This window comes from Simochromis diagramma, unplaced genomic scaffold, assembly GCF_900408965.1.
Source record: "Simochromis diagramma unplaced genomic scaffold, fSimDia1.1 OVJJ01000107.1, whole genome shotgun sequence".
Lineage (NCBI taxonomy): Eukaryota > Metazoa > Chordata > Actinopteri > Cichliformes > Cichlidae > Simochromis > Simochromis diagramma.
Window position 1 is genome coordinate 3,332,672 of NW_024387209.1, and position 17,719 is coordinate 3,350,390.

Sequence of the window (17,719 nt, forward strand, 5' to 3'; positions counted from 1 at the left end):
TTAAAAACAAGCAAAACAAAAAGAAAAATTAAATTGTTATTTCTCCTGCAGCAATATCAAAGTTCATTTATACTCAGTTGTAAAAATGTGTCTGTTTAAATGTTAATTGTGCAGCATAACTGTTGAAAATATAGTTAGACCCAAGTACTGGGACCATGTTAGCTTGGATATTTATCATATTTTAATCTCTGGTGTATTTTTTCCTATTTCTGTCTTATCAAGTTAAACAATCTTAAGCTTGTTAAAAATAAAAATAAATCTCTTTTATTCGTTTGCTCGAGAAATAATATTTTTTGTTACCTTTGTATGGGACCCTGGAAGAAGGAAACATCAGGAAATGCAAAGAAATCAACAGGCAGATGATTTTAGTAACCATTTTTTTCTTGTGTTTTTAAAGTGTTTAAACGTTTTTCTGTCTGGTTAAAATTTACAGATACAGTGTTTTTTAAATGTTTTGAGCCACCTCACATTTCTTTATATTTTACATTATATTTTAGGAAATGGGAAGTAGGTGCAGGAATTTATTGAACCAAGCACCTGTGTTTGCACAGATGTGAACAGCAGCTACCTATACAAAAGCACTTATTTCATTTATGCCATGTAGTCAGCATCTTAGGGATCTGATAGCAACAATTTAATGATTAAATTCAGACCATTAGCACACAACATATACAATAATAATTTGACTTTTCCAATCTATAAGAGTCTGCAATTTGAGCATCTTTTATTAATTTACTTTAAGAGCTGTCTCTGCCAGTGAAAGCTAATCTGAACTTTTGTCTCATTATTATTATTGGCATAGTTATTAATATTATAGTTATGATTATAGTCTCCAGCGTTTTCAGCCCAGGGGCACTCCCAAGATTTGCTGGTTCCCCCAGTGCCTCACCTCCTGGCAAAATAATTTTAAGAAATGTGAGCACAAGAGAGAGGAAGTCACCCTACTATGAATTGAAAACATTAACTTCTTATTTCAAAAAGATTATTATGGATTTCTTATTCGGTTTTCATATGTACCCATTTTCAGTGATATCAGCTTTAACAGCAAAACATTAATTAGGGATATAATTCTTTTCTTTCTTTCGTTTTTGCCATATATTATAAGTAACCTATATTTGACAACAGCATAATAAAACTGGAAATTCTGTTTTCTGTGTGCCACCCCAATGTTTTAGTAACCCCCCCAAATGCCCCCCCCCCCCTATGAAATAAAATTGTACACTACATTGGAGTAGAATGAAGCATGCACACAAAGTAATTTTGATTCGTTTATCATGTTTGTTCATGTGGGTCCCACTTTTCTTACTTTCTTTGTTCAGTTGCTTTATTATGAGTCACAGAAAGACAGCAGTGGAGTGTTGCCAAGGCACGTTAAGGCATGTCTGTTTAAATGCAAATACTTAAAAGGAATTGAGGTAGATAAATGATCTTTTTTGCCACCAAAGGATTACAGGGTAAACAAAGCCATGAAACAATTTGACATTCAAATAACACTGGAGGAAGAAAGGTGGGGACAGCTGGTGAATCTAAGGTCACACAAGCCTATCACATTTCAACATTTACACAAAGTAGGCACATGGGAGTTTTGATTTTGAGTTGTTAAGAAAGAGGGCTTTGTTTTTCTACCCTGTAACACCACCAAGTCATTGTCTGTGAAGCTTCTCAGTCATCCAGGGCATTGTTTCTTCAGTTCAAGGGTCAAATGGTGGAGAGTCCCAGATTTAAGCCCTGTGGATGTGTAACCTCAAGAGGAACAATGGACCCGCTAATGATCCTCTACCTATTCACACGAGCCAAGGTGTGAAGACGGGTGAAGGTGACCTTGAACTGAAGAAGCTTCTTGGATGAGAGGTGAAACGTCTTCAAGCAACTTAAAGAAGTGCAGACACTTTTCTTTCCAAGCTTCTTAGACCACAAGTCATTGGTTCTGGTATGTGGATGACACCTGGGTGGAAGTCAAATTTCAGGATGGACCACAATTCACTGATCACATTAACTAGTTAGACAAATACATCATGTCCACCAGGGAGGATAAGGAAAGTGGCAGGTTAGCTTTCTAAGACTGTGAGATTTCCATCAGTAATGGGGGACATTGAAAAATTGATGTGTACCATAAACCTACACATACGGAACAGTATTTAACCTCCTAGGACCTGGCGTCCAAATATGTGGACATCACATTTTGGGTTGTCTAGACCAAAATACGAGATTTTGCTCTACAAGGGCCTGATATCCACTTACAAGGACATTATACTGCCACTGTTCTATCGAAATTTAAAACAATTGTCCTATTTGAATCTCATTTTTCTCATAATCAAAAAGCAGGTAAAAAAAAAAATCTGGTAATTCTTGGTTTTTAAATTCATCAGGTCCCAAACAGCCACAAAAGCCAAGAGAAATTAAAAATGCATGCCATGAAAGAGTTCGGGTATTAGGAGGTTAAGGTTTGATCATCTGCTAGAGCACAAACTGGGTGTGATCAGGATGGTACAAAATAGAGCGAACAGGGAAGCAGAAGAACATCACATCAAGAAGGCTCTGAGTAAATGTGGTTATGCCAGCTGGACATTTGTCAAAGCTGGGAAGGCAGCTAAAGAAAGTTCCAGCCGATCCAGGAGAGAAGAACAACTGCTCCCTTAGCGACAAACGTTAGTGATCCCTTATGTGTCAGGTAGAGATGGACCGATCCGATATTACGTATCGGTATCGGTCCGATACTGACCTAAATTACTGGATCGGATATCGGAGAGAAATAAAAAATGTAATCCGATCCGAAGTATCACAGAATCACCTCACAAAACATGCTACTTGGCGTAACCCAGCTCGGCGCATCGGAGCAGTATGTGTCACGTGATAGAGCAACTGTTGTCTGCGAGACCTGTCGGTGGTCAGTTGGAGCATTTGGAGCCTCGCTACATGCTTCCTAACCGCGGCATTTCATCTCAGCGAAAACTATCCCAGAGAAGTAAACAAGTGTGTAAGTTCATCCCCGAATGTTTGCATAGTATTTCCACGTTAAGTTAACAACTGATATATTGAGCCACAGATGGACTGGCCATTGGAGTTCCATATTGAGGTGAAAAGGAAGCGATTTGTCTCGTACTTCAGTTAGAATTAAAAAGTGCTCACACTGCCAAACCAATTCACCGGACAATTATATCCACGCTCTTTGGTTCTGTCCACCAGTTCAGAAGTTTTGGCGCGAGATATGTGAAGACTTATCGAAGTGTCTGAAATGTAACATTCCAACTTCCCCCTTAGTGTGTTTGTTGGGCAGCTTAGATAATGTCACTTCAGAAAAGAATATCGCCCATATGGTTTTCACTGCCCTATGCATAGCCAAGAAAACAGTCCTCATGAACTGGAAAAATAAAAACAATCTTAATTCTAACCAATATAGACATTATCTATTAGATTACATTAGTCTTGATACAGCCTCTGCCACCACATCAGATCAATTGCTCTGGGCTCCTTTGATCAGCTCCATCACCTAGTGGGGGTGGGGGGTCATAGTTTGGTCCCGCCTTCACTGTTGTGATTGGTGTGGGGGTAGGGACAGGCTTAGGGCGTCGGGGGGTTCCCCGGAGGCATCTTCCTTGGGGGGCTCAACCCGGGGTAGCGGTCATGCCCGGTTAGGGGCTCTGTTGGCTCTCAGGTGACTGTTTCCTCGCGGCTGTGTGCAGCGGGGCTAGGGGAGGGTCTGTGCTGACGGACGTGGGTTACTGACCTGGTAGCCTGGCTGCCCCTGGGTGGGTCCGGGATGGGCGTGAGGTTCTGGGGGCGCTCCGTCTCTGGGCTGGGGCCCGGGCCTCGGGGGCTTGGGTCCTGGTTGGTGTGTTGCCGGGGTTGTGGGCGGATGGGTGCATGGGGGCCCAGCCCTGGAGCAGGGTGCCGCCGGTGCATTGAGCCACCTGGGGGGCTCTTCAACTGGTGGGGAAGATTGTCACATCTCGCAGGAGCTTTCCTCTCCTCAGGGGCTCTCTCTGCAGGAGGGGGAGACACAGGAGAGGTGGAGGAAGATCTCAGCCTGGGTGTTTATTGTCTTATGTAGTCTGGAAGATGAGTGGATGGTGGGGTGGGTGCAGTTTTCTCTGTGGTGGGGTTGGGTGGACTGTCCCGGGCTCTGTGGGGCCGGGAGGCGCTGCTGCGCTGGGCCCGGTCTGGATGGGCCTGGGCCCCCTTTCCCTGGCAGGTCGCGGAGTATGGGGGTGCCTACTGGGGTCAGCGGGGGAGCTGGCCCCAGGGAGGGGTCACTTGCCCCTCCCTTCCTTCCCTCCCCATCTCCAGCTGCCTCCCTCTTCCCGCTCCACCACAACCACCCACACATGCAGGGCCTTGGAGTAGGGGTATGTCACCAGGGTGCAGAGGAGGCTACCCCGTCCCCCCCCCCCCCCCCGTCCCCCCCGTCCCCTTCTGGCTGCCTCTGCCTCAATTTTATCCCACAACTTAGACATTCACATTACTCACACTCTCATTACACATACATATAAGATCCTGGGGGTGGGCACGATACACGGAATCCAAAGTACCATCAGGGTGTACACCCCACCCCTGGCGTCGTTGCCCACCTCTCAATGTTAAATACACGTAGACATTGAGGGCTAGCAGGAGGGACCATGCGCTTACCTGCTGCTCTCTGGCAGGTAGCTCCATGCCCTCCTGGGTTTTAAATGCACCTTAGAACACACATGCATCAACACTACAATGAGCGGGTGGAGGGAGGTTTGGAGTCTTCTCTCACCCCCATTCTCTGCGACCTGCTGGAGCGGGGGGGGGGGGGGGGGGGGGGGGGGGCTAGGAGGAGGAGTTGGCCGTCCGACTGCGGTCTGGAGTGTGGGGCCTCCCTGCTGCTGCGGAGTCGGGGCGGTCTGCCTCCCCCCACCGCAGGGAAAAGGGTAACACCACCTGGGTCTGGGTGCAGTTCCCCCCTCCAGGGGCAAGGGTACCTAGACTCGGTTTGTAGAGTACGCTTGGGGAGTGTGATCGTGTGTACAGCGTCTCTTTATGTCTGTCTCCACGTTGGTTGAGTGTGGAGTAAGTGCATATGAGAGCATGAGGGTGGGAATGGATGTTTGTATATGTGTGTGCCTGTATTTCTGTGTCTATATGTCAGGTTGGGTATCAGACGCCACCTCTCTGGGGACATCTTAGGCCCTCCAAGGTTTGGAGGCCTATCTCCCCCTACCACCACTTCCCCTGCCAGTGGCGGACTCCCTCAGACATCGGTGCGTTGGTGGTTCTTTGTGTCCGGGGATGGGCGTCCAGGTACACACCGGCTCACTCCTTGGCGGCTGCTTATTGGGGCCTGGAGCCTGGGGCTCGCTCGGGCCACTTCGGAGGTGGGGTGCCCACGGCCTCTCGGCCTGGGGCTCGGTCACTCAGGCACGGCTGGCTGCCGGCGGAGCTCACGGGCGCGTCACTGCAACTCCCCCTGGCTTCTGCTCCGCGGCTGCTGAGTGAGCCCTCATCTGGGACTCTCCTCAGCTCTTTCTGGGACAGTGGCGCGGCTGCCCCTCTGTTGGTCTTCCTTGGTCTCTTGTGTTCTGGGGGCCTCTGGATGTCTGGAGTTTTGATCTCCTCCATACCTGCTTCATGCCCTGGAGGACGGGGCTGTGGCCCCCCCACACCCTCTAGCAGATCATTACATGAAGGAACCTTTAAAAAAAAAAAAAAACAAGCGCGTCCATGCTCACAGGTGTACACACGGGTGATCACACCCACAAACTACACCCTTTTTGGCTCTTACCTCAAAGCACACTGTGTTCTGTTGATCTTATGTGCTGCACAATAATGTTTAATATTTAGTATTTACTGTCATATTCCCATATATCATTGTGATGTTGTTTATTCTATTACTCTTGTTCTCTTCTGCTTGTTTTCTTTTTTCTTTCTCAGCAGGTGATCCAGGTGATTGATATATGCATTTTTTTTCTTTTTTTTTTCTGCTCATTCTGTTGGTTTTTGTCTTTTGCCCTTCTCCCCCGTCCCTCTTCTCAGCTGTTTCTCTTTCCCTCTTTCTTTCTCCCCTTCTTTCCCCCAGTCAAGTCTGTCCCGTATTCAGTAAGTGAAAATAAAATAAACAATAAAAGGTGAATCAAATGGACCATTACGGCAAGGCTGGGATGGTCAATTTGGTAAAGTAAATCCGTTGGGCATCTTTCTTTGCCTTTAGACAACAATTCTGATGGCAAAAGAGCCAAACGGGACAGGCGCAAGAAAAAAAAAAAAGAAAAAAAAAAAAGAATTAAAAAGTAGACACAAAGCTGGAGTTATTCTGTCTTTGCTGCGCAGTTGCATCTTCTTCTCTCATTCACTCCCCCTCCTTCTCCTGTTATTACTTCAAACATGAAACTGATCAGCTGATCGGCTTTTCTGTCGCAAGTCCTGTCTTTCTTGTTTGTTTATTGCCCACTTTGCGCTAGAAAGAGGAGACCAGCGGATAAACAACAGCAGCACGTTTAAGCTTGATGAGCTGTTGTTAGAATGTATTTAATATTACTTTCTAGTATCAGCTGAGGTTTGCTGGAGCCACAGCTGTAAAAGCTGCTGGTCATGATATGCGTTTGAATATGTGATGAGAGGGAAACATGAAGATGAAACCAGGAGATGTCCTTACTGAATCATCAGAGCTGAACAGGTGATGGAGAAACAGGTTTACCTTTTAGGTGACATGAATGAGTTGAAGGGAAGTTATGAACTGTTTCTGAGAGACAAATAACACCAGGATCCTTTTTCTACGTAGCTGACGGCTGGTAACTGTGCAGGGGCGGGTCTAGCAAAGTTTTGCCAGGGGGCCAGGTTGGGCATTAACAGGGAGAGGGGGGCACAAAGAAATATTTTTCTTTGTTATGTCATTTAAAAACTTTGAGTAAATAATTATCTGAATCTTACAACAAAAGTGGTCACCTGATTAAATGTATAGAAATCCATTATTGCATATAGTAACTAATAAGTCTAATATACACCCTAGTAAGCTATAGTACTTTTTCCTTTGGGAAGATACCATCTGTGCAGTCTGTAATTCTGTTGAAGAAAGATGTTGAATCTATTTAATTATTGTAGAAAAATAATTGATTTATGTGCATTAAATTTACACATGCATTAAATTAAAGGTGATTACATCGATTAAGGGCGGACGGTGGTTCCTTAATATTTTTGCTGGGAGTTGGCAACCCTATTAGTTAGGTAGGTAAGTACTCTATAAAAAGCCAGAATAGGGAAGATGGTGTAGGTTTAAATTTATTAGATTGATCAGTGTTGCTGAACTATAAATGTTTTGGGTGGAGTGTATTTTTTGCATACAGGTATAACAAAATAGCTTCAGTCTCTTGTTTTTTAAAACTTGAGTATAAACTTATACAAAATGCAGCAAGATATTTATAAAAAAAAAACTGTTTTATTGATTACAAAATACGCTATATCGGATTCATATTGGTATCGGCAGATATCCAAATTTATGATATCGGAATCGGTAGCAGACATTAAAAAGTGGTATCGTGCCATCTCTAGTGTCAGGAGTAAAGGAGCAGTTGAGACGCATTTTTTTCTAAACACCGCACCTCTGTGGCTTTTAAACCCCAAAACACGCTGCGCCAAATTTGTTCCACCCCAAGGATCGAGTCCCCCAACACAGAGTAACATAGTGTACGCTGTTAAGTGCCAGGAGGATTGCGATGATTTATACATTGGGAAAACCAAAGCGGATGGCACAACACAGAAGAGCTAACTTGTCAGACCTGGGCCCTGTTTCAGGAAGCCGGTTTAGTGGAAAAACTGAGTAAGTATACCCTGAGTTAACGAAAACTCTGGTTTTTCGGTTTCACAAAGCGAGTTCAGCTGAAGCCTGAGTGAGTCACTATGACGACACACGCCGTGAAGCTAACCTGCCCCCTAGTAGGTTTACTACAACTAACCCTGACTGTCTCCGCCCCGTTGTCGGAAACCTGACAGTAGGAAGTGTCGGACATGGCGTGCTCCTTCCTTGAAGAGCCAGTAGATCGTGAAGCCCAAATTCTCCGCAGAGCTCTCCGCCGGGAGAGAGTGATCAGAGCGCGTTTGGACATTTTATCATTTCCTGATGCTTTTCTGTGCGAACGTTACCGTTTCTCAGCACAATCTATAAGTTATTTGAATAACATCCTCAGGCCATATATTACGCATGTGACACATCGCGGACATGCTCTCAGTTCATTACATATTATTTGTATTGCACTTCGGTTTTTTGCAAACGGGAGCTTTCTGTATAATATTGGTGACGCTGAGCACGTTTCCAAGGCTACCGTCTGTCGGGCAGTCAGGAATGTTACAGTTGCACTGAAACGTCTCCTGTACTCGTTTGTGGTGTTCCCCGGTCATAGACCCACAAGATTTATCAAAGAGGGATGCCACAAAATTGCAGGTATCAAGGTGACCAAAACGTAATGTATGATGTGGTGATACTTGGACTACTACTTAAATTTCACATTTATTTTCAGGGTTCCCAGGCGTGATTGGCTGTATAGATGGCACTCACATTCCAATCATTGCTCCTTCAGTAAATGAAGGAGACTATGTGAACAGGAAGTCTTTCCACAGCATTAATGTACAGGTACATAGTTCCCTGTAGCATTTCAAACTAACAAATTATTTCATTATAGTAATGGATGCTAATTTGTATTCTCTGCACTGTGAAGAACATATGTGATGCTGCCAACATTATCACAAATGTGGAAGCCAAGTGGCCAGGCTCTGTCCATGACTCACAAATATTCCGTGAATGTACACTGAGCACAAAATTTGGACATGGTGAGTTGAGAATACTTTAAAATATATAAAGACCAATTGCTTCAGGGACATTTGAACTGAAGTGTATCCTTCTGTCTTAGGAGAGTTCACTGGCTACTTGCTTGGTGATAGGGGGTATCCATGTTTACCCTATTTGCTTACCCCTTACCCTGACCCTGAACCGGGCCCACAGCAGCGATATAATCTGGCTAATTGCAGGACAAGAGCCAGAATTGAAATGACTATCGGAATGCTTAAGGCCCGGTTCCAGTGCCTGCAAAGACTCAGGGTCACCCCAGAAAGGGCATGTGACATTATTGTGGCATGTGTGATTCTTCACAACATTGCCACAATTAGAGGAGAACACTGTCCTTCTGAACCAAACATCAGCAGTGATCCAAACCATGAACATCCTGACTCTCCCACGGACATACAAGATGGAAGAGCAGTCAGAGACACCATATGTCACAATCATTTCCTTTGACCCATCACCTCAACATGTTGAAAGAAGAATAAACAGATTTTTGGATCAACTGGCTTTATTGGTCGCCTGTATTTCCTGTACACAAAGTATTAAAAGATGTAAATCTCATAAAGTGTCTCTGTTGCTTCCTCCTCTGTAACAGCTGTCAATGTTTCTTCATTATTTTCCTGTGGTAAAGAAATAAACAACATTGCTGTTCTACTGTAAACTCATATAATCTGTGGAGTATTACTCACAACTGCATGTCGCTCTGGCTCAACAGGAGGCTGCACCAGATGCAGTACACCACCACCATCAACTGATAGAATATGAGGTTTATACAGGTCACTTATAACTTACAAGGGACCAAATGGCAATTAACAAACATACCAATCACCTTACACTTCATTGTCATATTGCTCTCAAAGACAACCAAGACTGAGGGAAGGCAAAATCAGTAGGAAAATAACTTCACTACAAAAACATTCATTATGGTAAAGAGTTTATCAAATGAATGAGTAGCACTGCAAAGGTGACTGTGAAGAAAGGATGTATGCACATCATGTATTATTTTGAATTTACCCCCTATGTAGGCACTTGTGTCTTGCGGGGTTATTGACTCAGAGGATGTCCCCGCAGAGATGCCTTCAGCCACAGGGCGCCCACTGTTTTGGCTGAGGGCCAACTGCTCAGCCTCTGTGAGTGGTGGTGGTGGAGGACCCCCACCTGTTTTTCGGGCCTCCGCTTTTTTTCTGTTGGCTATAACGGGTCACATTTGAGCATACAGAGTAAACAAATATGTACTTGTAATGTGCTCAGATAATTTCAATAAGTGCTTACAGAGGGGAAATTAATGTAGCCTCTAACTGCAATTGATTGACATCGGACAAACAGACCAAGCACTATGGCTCATAATACAATTACACCTTACCTGTTTGGACTATATTTTTATATTTCATTTTTACTTGCTGCCAGGAACGTTTGGGGCCTGTTGGGTTGCACCTGCGCTCACATCACATCACAAAATAAAATGTATAAAATAACAAATAAAATAACATATGATAAAATAACGTGTTAAATTGGTGGAAATCCCTAGATCAATGTTTAAATTAACACTCACGCATTGACTCTGTTGGCTATGTTTTGCCATGCATGCTCCCTTTCTTTCGCAGCTGTGGCTGTGTTATTTTTTTCCGCGGAATTTGCATGGTTTCGGCATATGGCTGCCATCAGAATTTCGCCGTCAAGCGCTGTAAAATACATTGACCGCGCCTTCTTTCCCTCCGTCTCCATGGTGACTCGCTGAATCTGTGCTCTGCTTATCAGGGCTTTATGTATCCTCGTGCGCGTGCTTAACTTGGGGTTAAAGCAACTCCGCGTTGATTGAACTACTTGTTATCAGCCTTTCTGAAACCGAATATTCCGAGTTGGACAGTTCGGGGTTACTCAACCGTGGGTGTCGTTTTTCACTCTGAGTTTTCTAAACCGGCTTCCTGAAACAGGGCCCTGGACTTCACAGTCTAATCACACCTACAGGCCAGTGGACACTCTTTCAATGATGAGGATGTGCACATCCTGGACAGGGAGGAACGCTGGTTTGAGTGCAGAGTCAGGGAGGCCATTTACGTGAAAAGGGAAAGACAGTCTCTGAATCAAGGAGGGGGCCTAAGGGTACAACTTTCACCATCTTACAATGCTGTGATTGCAACCATTCCCTCATGGCCATTGATCAGTGGTTGTTGATCAATGGTCATGACAATTTGCATATCAAGGAACTGACCTCAGAGCCCATTCAGCCGGCTAGTTTCAGTCATTGTGAAAAGGTACTTTTTATAAGATTGGGGAAACCTGCAGTCAGCTGAGACTGAAGAAGTCACTTGGATGAGTGACAAAACATTTCTCTCACTGAAAACGCTACGTCCAGATGAACAGAAACAACTTTTGGGGCTTCGTCATTTAACGTTTTCTTTTATCTTATCTCAAACAAACAGCTAAATCTCATAATATGTTACAAAAAAGATTTCAGCCTTTAAACCCAGTTATAAAATTAAAAAAAACATTAAATACAATACACCAGCACCAAAAGTTTTTATTTACATTTTACACAGTGTCTGAAACCTTTTTGGAACTGCAGTTGCACATGTGTGCAGGAATGTGAAATTTACAGAGAAACTCCCAGATCCTTCCACTTACATGACCGCTGCGGCACACCTGCACCAGGGTAAACTCCGCCAGCCCCACTCCTGCTAAACAGGTTAAAATAGATTTAAGAGCAACAGCACCACTGAGTCTTTGATTTTATTTATTTTCTGCTGCATATGACTTGCATCGATTTGAAAGCTGAATGCAAGGTTGATTTCAGCAAGGGACTCGTGGCTGCTTGTTAATCCTCCCTGTTAATCATGGCGTGATGGTCTAATGCAGTGAACTGTGAACAGAGGAGAGTTGAATTAGTGGGGAACTGGCACTTACGCAGATGTGAATGAAGTTTTAGAGGTGTGAATGGCTTACGTTACAGGAGGAGCTTGTGATGATTTGAGGAGAGGGTCAGTGAAGGTCCGGAAGGCGAGCTGAGTTAAAATGGAAAGTCTGCATTTTATTCGCATCTTGACCAACAACCCAAAACTGTCACTCATAAAAACAAAAAAAAACAAACACACGAAACAAAATATACAATCAACGAGGCCTTGAACAGTTGAGTAGCTTAAATCTTGTATTAACAAGAATTTCCAATGCTAACTAGATTTTGTTAAATAAGCAGATGATGCCACAGAGTGAAGCATGCTGTAAACTTTATTTGGGATATGTTGTTGACATAGAACCAAAAATATTATTATATTTTTCAAAAACAAACAAAAAGCAATCTTTTAGCTTCAGCATTAGATGTCTTTGCTTTTTGAAGACAATTTACTGTCAATTATTTGCAAAGGATTCGATTTAGTTGTTATTGTGTTCTCCATATCATAATGACAGTAGGTAGGTTACCAAGATTATGGGATACAGTCACCTAAAGAAAATCCAGCGCTAAAAGAACAAAAAAAAGCACTTCATTAGTGACAGTTTCCATAAACATTGTGTTGGCATCACTTTTGATTCTACCACCAGGGAGAGAAAGTGATACAGACAAGGGGTCCCTCTTGAATGACCAAGCTGATTGTGGAGCTGGTTTTGGTCTTGATTGAATGGACTTGGTGAGATGTTTTCTCCCTGGAGTATATCACAGGACAGATCCAGGGAATGCTGGACAGATTATATCTCTGGGCTGGCTGCTTGTGCATTTATTTAACAAACCACTACATTCCTAATAAACAGTCTGCTTGAATGACACACTTATTTTTTGGTTTGCCTCACAGAGCATCATCTGCAGTGGCTCACTTTGATTTATTGATTGTTTGATTTTTTTTATGATTTATCTGTAAATCTACATACGGGAATGATGAATCTTATTCAAACACTGTCAACAGCTGACTTTTTGGGGTTTGAAAGCTAATAAATCTGTGAGTTTGTCGATGAGTTTGTTCCCAATGATGTCATTTTTTGTTTTTCTATTTCTGCTTTGACTTGCCCATCCATTTTCTTTTATGTATTAAATTCTGGTTTAGGGAGGCTGAAGCCTATCCTTGCACAAGTTGCCGGGCTAACAAAAAGAGTGGGTGGTGACTAAAAGAATAAGAATGCAAATAGAGGAGGCAGAAATGAGAATCCTTGTGTGGTTGGGCTCACCCTCAGAGGCTGGAGGCTAAAGAGCTCTACTACTAAAGAGTATGTTGGATTAAATGTAACCCTGCAAAAATAATAATGGTATTTGTTTTCTTCAGATGACATTAATCACAAAACTAACAATGCTTTGAGAAAAAAAAACTTTTTTTCTGTTATTATTATTTTCATATTTGCTTCTTGGACTTATTAAACTTATTTGTGGGATGTCCAGAGACTAGTTCAGTCAGTGCATGATAAACATTTTGACAGGATGAAACTTAAATTTATTCTCTTGTCATCTTCATTTGTTCTCCAAGTACGATGATGTAACATGAAAACAACTTTGTCCTGTCAACCAACAATATAATTTGTTTGTGTCCTGTGAACCTAATCAACCCTCGTGCTTTTCCTTAAGCAAATTTTAAAAATTTGGTTGTTGTGCTTGTTGTCATTGACCTTGGGCTTCATCAGTCCTTCTGTATTTCCAGATTGCACTGAAAAGGGCATCATTTAAGTGTAAGATGTTTAGAAGAAAAGGTAGCTCAATGGTTCGGTGTCATGGTCCATGCACCGCTGGCACAGGTTGTTGAGTATGGTTTTGGACTTATTTGTTTCTATGAAAGAGTAAGTTAATTATGTTGTAGTTCCTGAGTATACGTATATGCATTATTCTTTCATGTGCGTGTGTCTGTTTTCTCCCTTCAGGTCTCCATGTCTGTTTATCCCCAGTCCCAGTGTCAAGTCTACATAGCCATCTGAGTGTCCGTGTGTGTTTCTTCCTGTTTTATTCTGATAGTCTCCTGGCTCATCTATATTTGTTCAGTTTTGCTTCTTCTGTCTCGTCAGTTCCCTCTGTTCTCTGCCATGCCCTCTTCTAGTCTCCCCTAATGGTATGTGAGCCTCTGTCCTTCTGTTATTTTTGTGTCAGTAAATAGGTCAATCTAAATTGTTGCTAGGTGTGAATGTGAGTACGGATGGTTGTCCTACTCATTGTGTTAGCCCGGGGGCAGACTGGAGACTTGTTCAGAGTGTCCCTATGGCTGCTAGGATAGGCTTGGCTGCTTGACTTTCAGAATACTGAAATGGTCCTACCTACATTCCAGTATTCTGCAAACCTCGGGTGGGTTACGTTTACAAGGGATCCATGTACCAGTGTTTCAGGGTTTATGACTAGGATTTTATTTGCTACTAAACAAGATCAGGACCCACCACTGCATCCAAAGGTGGAAGTGTTTGTAAACCAGTCTACCTCCTAATCCCCAGTCTTCAAATAAGTAGTTGTTCATGGGACTTGGACAAAGGTGAAGTAGACACACAAGGAGCAAGGAGCATCACCTTGATGTAAAATGTAAATGAGTCTGTACACTATAAGGAGAACGAGTAGTCCTGTCAGCACAAATGTATAGTCATGGAAATAACTGAGAAGTTGCTGTTCATGGTCTTGAGAATCTTGGTCATTTGTTGACTTCCAGTCAATTGGAGTTTTGAAAACATACCTAATTGTTAGTTAGGACCCAAATTTTCAACTCTCTTGGCTCTCGGTGAAGGCGGTCGCACTTTTTCTCCTCTCCTCCTTCCCCTTATCTTCCCTGCTTAGCCTCTTGTGTCCTTGTCTTGTCTCGTGTGCATTACTTTCCCTGGAACAGTCTCTCACTGTTGTTCTCTAAAACCTAAAAGAGAATTATGGATTTGATCAACTGGTCTCTGAATGCTATTGACACCCTCTTCTCAACGAGAAGTCTGGGCTCGGGAGAGCCTGAGTGCCCTGGAGGGACTTTCCCTGCCGGATACACGATGGATGGGTGGCAGACCTGGAGGATCTTGTGCCTGGCGGGACTGTCTATCAAGGACGCTGAAGACATCTACCTATTCGGAACCATGATAACAGGGTTCTTGCTGATCGGAGCTGGCTTGGCCCTGACCTATCGGAGAAATAAGAGAGCGGAACCAGCTGTTCAAACCCCCCCAAGGCTGACCGCTGGAATTGAAGCGACGGGACGAGGCGCGACCTCTCACACCGAACGCAGCATGGTTAACACCTTGGAGACGCTTACAGCTGCCGTGAAGACTCAAACTAACACCACTGAGCGTATGATGGGATACATCAGAGAGGGGCCTGCTCACAATGACACCCTTGAGCGAAAGTTGGATCACATCGCAGAACGGCTCACTGCAGTTGTGGGGTCTCAGAATCAAAAGAATGACAACACCACGGAACAGAAGTTTGATACCATCATGGGGAGGCTCGTGGCTCTCCAACGGGAGATTGAGAGACCAGTGTCAGAGTGCTAAATTCGGAGCTGCTCGCATAAAGGAGAAATCAACAATATTCAACATATGGACACCACGGCACCAGCTGCTCAGGCCCAAGGCTGGAGCCCACCAAAACAACTCCCTGATAACGACTGTGTGATGACTATTCTTCCCATCCCATGCAAGGCCACCTGGGTTGGCTGGCAGACTGTTTACTTAGCCTGATAGGGCGAAGGACACTGTCTCAGCTGGACTCTGGACACGCACACACATACACTTACACTGATAAGCACGCACTCATCCCCCTCCCTTTCCAAACGCCTTCGATGCTTGTTTCCTGCGGGGGAAGACGGCGGGTCTGCGTGCCGCGCTGAAATGGTAGCGCTGTGTAGGACGACTGCTGTGTTCCTTCGGATTACCCCCCACCCCCCTATCCAACCCCTGTGGCTAGTCACGTGCTCAAATGTTGTGATGTGGACATTAATGTGCTCTCTGTGCAGAGGAGTTTTTTTTTGTTTCCTGTTCTCATGCTGTCCTCCCACAGGTGCCCAGCGTGAGAAGAGGTCTCTTTTTTTCCTCTTGTACTTTTCCCATTGTTGTGTAATTTTTTCAGTGTTTTCTCTGCAACGCTGCTGATCTCCGATTGTACTCCCATGTGATGTTTTTGTTGTGTGTGTAAGTCGGGGGGTCCTATTCCTCTGCGGGGCAACCTGCATATGGCCAATAAAGCATTCATTCAATTCATTCATTCAATTCAAATTTGTGATCATCAGAACTTGCTGTGGAAGGGTTATTGAGAATGTTAATTTACAACAGTTATAGGACTGGACCAGTATTCCTGGTTTGTTTGTTGCAAGAACTGAGATGGAAAAAGGTGGACTTTGAGTTAAATAGCATGGTCTTGCTTGCTTGTACAAACAAAAAGAGTGGCTGGGATGGTGTCATGGGCTGGGTCTCTGACCAAGCATTTTGAGTTCATGTATTGTTGAGTTCTTATAGAAGTATTGAAGATATGTTAACTTTTTGTTGTTGCTATTATTAGCTAAGATTTGTTAGTCCTTGTATTTTGTTTTCATTATTTAGGTTAGGTTCATCTAGTGATCCAAAAGCTCATTCTAAGTTGCCATGTTAGTTCTTCTGTTTATTAGGTTCCTCTTGTGTTTTCACCTGTGTTCCTCGCCCTTCGGATGCCATGTCAGTCCACCATGTTAAGTCCATATCGTTGTCTGTCCTGTGTTTCAAGTTTTATAACTCATGTCATGTCTGTGTATTATGGTTCCTGTCTTACTTTGTATGGGTCACCCACAAACTTATCTCACTACAACGTAGCGCCGAAAATATGATTCGCAGCTCGACACAGCTGCTGTAACATAAGACTGACATCCAGCTAACCACAGCTAAAAAGATATTTAGAGAAAACTTACCGTTTCCTCAGGTTACACGAGCTGAGTTTTTTCACGCTGAAAAGTTGGTTTGTTTTGGCTCTCGCTGAAGACACCGACACTGAAGACATGGCTGTTCTTTTGTACTGCTTTTAAGAGAAGCATTCTTTCTATGTGAGGCCAAGGGTGATCATCCTCTTCAGCTCTAGCGTAGACGACTGGCTCTGCCATGTTTTCATGGGTTTCTTCTTTCCGTATGTCCGCTACTTTGAAACGCTTGGGCCACTCTGCCCGCCACAGTTTCAAACTGGTCACATCTGATTGGTAAAAAAGTTACCGGAAACTCCACTGGCGGCATGTTATCTAATGTGTTAAACTAATTATTTTTTAAAAAGTAACGAGTCAAACTTTGTAAATATAGCGGAGTAAAAGTATCGTTTCTTCTTCACAAATTTCCCTCGGGATTAATAAAGTATTCTGATTCTGATTCTGATGTACTCCAGTAAAAGTAAAAAGTATTGTGCAAAAAAGGTACTTTAAAAATACATTTTTTTCAAAAACTTACTCAAGTAAATGTAACGCAGTAAATGTAACTCGTTACTACCCGCCTCTGCATACAGGTATAACAAAATAGATTCAGTCTCTTGTTTTTTAAAACTTGAGTATGAACTTATATAAAATGCAGCAAAATATTTATAAAAAAAAACTGTTTTATTGATTACAAAATACGCTATATCGGATTCATATTGGTATCGGCAGATATCCAAATTTATGATATTGGAATCGGTAGCAGACATTAAAAAGTGGTATCGTGCCATCTCTAGTGTCAGGAGTAAAGGAGCAGTTGAGACACATTTTTTTCTAAACACCGCACCTCTGTGGCTTTTAAACCCCAAAACACGCTGCGCCAAAAATTGTTCCACCCCAAGGATCGAGTCCCCCAACACAGAGTAACATAGTGTACGCTGTTAAGTGCCAGGAGGATTGCGATGATTTATACATTGGGAAAACCAAAGCGGATGGCACAACACAGAAGAGCTAACTTGTCAGACCTGGACTTCACAGTCTAATCACACCTACAGGCCAGTGGACACTCTTTCAATGATGAGGATGTGCACATCCTGGACAGGGAGGAACGCTGGTTTGAGTGCAGAGTCAG

At 43.4% G+C, this 17,719-nt stretch overlaps 1 long non-coding RNA gene across 1 annotated transcript; it reads left to right on the plus strand.

The window, feature by feature from the left end:
* The first annotated feature begins 2,361 nt into the window (after nt 1-2,361).
* Nucleotides 2,362-6,294, plus strand: LOC120746056. The gene is made up of 3 exons (XR_005698770.1): nt 2,362-3,121; nt 3,192-3,193; nt 6,253-6,294. It is a non-coding gene; the product is annotated as an uncharacterized LOC120746056 (long non-coding RNA).
* The last annotated feature ends 11,425 nt before the right edge of the window (nt 6,295-17,719 follow it).